Genomic DNA, 2,615 nt, shown 5'->3' on the forward strand with positions numbered 1-2,615 from the left:
GAAGATAAAGACCTTTCGTCCCTTTGCACCCCAAGGGTGTACGGCACTGCACAGCGTGGTGCACAGAATTACTGTGTTAATTGTCCTCCACCACGTGGACAAGCAAGTGAAGAGAGATCAAGTCCGAACATGAATTGTTCCCAGGCAAGAAGAGCCCATTTCCTGCCCGTCCGAGTGCCTGACCTCTTAATTGCACACAATGCCTCGTTACTTGAGCTCACTACCCCGCACGGTCCAAGGGTGTGAATTGTTTGAGTTTTCCATTGATCCTTACAACTCAAGGATTAAATGAGCACAGGATTTTGGAGAGCAAGTCAACTGAGTTAGCAGCAGCTTCTCTGTTACGGTAACTGCTCCAGGACACACAGCAGGCAGTGCTGCCCCATTACTGAAGAAAATGATTAGAAAAGCCTACTCTGGCTCAGGACTCATTTATTCTGTCATTGAAGATTATTGATTCCTGCATGCGGGACCAACATCCTGCCTACCTGTAAGAAGAGATGAAGCTGTGCGGAAGCTGAGTAGGTAGGAAAACGTGTTGGCTTCTCCTGGTAAAGGCTGTTTTTACTCACTCCTGTGGTGGTGTAGTGGAGCGGCTGATAAACCCAGAGCTTTTCAGGTTAAGGTAGGTGGTATCAACCTGTGATGGCTGAGTGTTTCCAAATCAAATGAGATCATCACAGCCTCTGAGCAAGCAATTCTGCAGTTCCATCTCTCGTGTTAGTAGCTTCCGTCGCTGCAACTGAAGCAGCACGAGCTGCAAGGAGAGAAATTAGGAGGTATTTTGCAGAGTTCAGGTTTAGAAACATGAAGCTATTTGACAATGCGAAGCAATGATCCCCTTAAGGAACCTTGCTTACAAGCAGTAGATGCTGCAGACTCGGAGACAGAGGGGTGCAGCAAATAAGCTGGTTCAGTACCCAAATTGTACCTCAGCTCTGGCGTTAGCCAAAGTCATGCTTTAGCGCTAGACTGTCCTTTGACCTTACTCCAAATTGCAAAACCGATCACTCACTCGTTTTACGTTTGGACATTCCTCAAAGCCTTGCCATATGTTCAAATGGGTACGTTCTCCACTAGCACTCCTATCTTCTGTCCAGACTTTGGAATGTTTCCCATGAAAACTAAGGGTGGGAACATGAAAGCAGAGTATTACTAATAATGCACAACAATTTGCATCCTCACTATTTAACCTTTTTGCCAGTGAGCTAAAGAATTTCATAGGCATTTAAGAAGACAAAACAGAGATCACAAGAGGCGTTTGCATTTCTATATGCAGAAAGATACCAGTCTTAGGTTAGCAATATTGAAGGACCATCGAAGGTTCTTTCCCCGTAACACACTAAAACTTGGATGTGGTTGACATTCTCCGGGGATTCATACTTACGCTGGGGCCTAAGCGCTCATGGACGATCTCCAAATTAGCAAGAGCAGGTGCTTTAAATTAAATGCAGTAAAACAATGGGCACTAAAAAAAATGATTGACTTATGGATATCAATAATAAAGCAAGCCATAGTCAAAACAACATTCCAGCTGTATTAGTGTGAAAACATGATAGTGCTCATTCTTTCACAGCTAGTATTATATTATCAAATATGAAACAAGAATCATCATCTATAGGCTTTTTTCCTAGAAATTTAAATTAATTCTTGAAATGAAATTAATTTCTTCTCCCTTACCTCTTCCCCCATCCTTAAAAGTGGTACAGCCATAACGAGCTAATCTGAGCTTTACTCCATGAAGCGCAGTGGATTGTTGAAGGAACGAAGAGTTCTCTAATATTATATATCCAGCTTCATGACTGAGCAATGGTTACAATAAGCACTGTGTGTGAGAAGCTTTAGTAATGGCATTCTCATCAAAATTTGGCTTGCAAAATAATATAGTTTTTGTAAATACATTATCTGGATGAAGATTTTAACAGTAACACATCAAGTCCCATCAATGACAGATGTTATGATCCTTAAGTCCTAATGCCCTGAGAGGAGTTTAAATAAGTGTCAAGTACAAATACAAGTTCAATACAAAACTGCAACTGCTTAATTTCTGCCTAATCCCCTTTTTCTGCTGCAAATGCATGGCTTTGTTTTGCTTTGTTTCATCTCCTGCATTGATTCAATATCCAGAGCAATATAACAAACTCTACCAAAAACTCACTTCAGTCTTCATAGCTATCAGATTCTTTAGCTTGTAAATATGCTGAAAGAAAACTAAACCAGAGGAACGAAAAAGCCCAAGTTGATAATGGTCATGACGTACTGCTGCAGCACCCTCTTCTGGTTAACTCTGATACAACGACCTTAGGAAATTTAAAAGTAATTCCAGGTACAAAACCCAAGTCATTTGCAACTTAGGTGCTATTTCCCTAATTTAAAAAAAAAAAAAAAAAAAGAAAAACCTTCTGCAAAAGCCAGGCCATAGAAAGCTAACGGTAGGAAATGCAAGGGGAAAATAAAACCCAAACCCCAAGTTCATACTACGAAAAGTCCTCCCAAATAGCTAACAAAGTTATTTCAATAGTAGTAGGCAAATTTACAGTCACAACTTTAAACAGAACAGCCAATAATCACAACTTGAAGAAGGAAGAGCAGTAATTCAAATGTTTAATGAACTT

Source organism: Grus americana, chromosome 5, assembly GCF_028858705.1.
Source record: "Grus americana isolate bGruAme1 chromosome 5, bGruAme1.mat, whole genome shotgun sequence".
Taxonomy (NCBI): Eukaryota; Metazoa; Chordata; class Aves; order Gruiformes; family Gruidae; genus Grus; species Grus americana.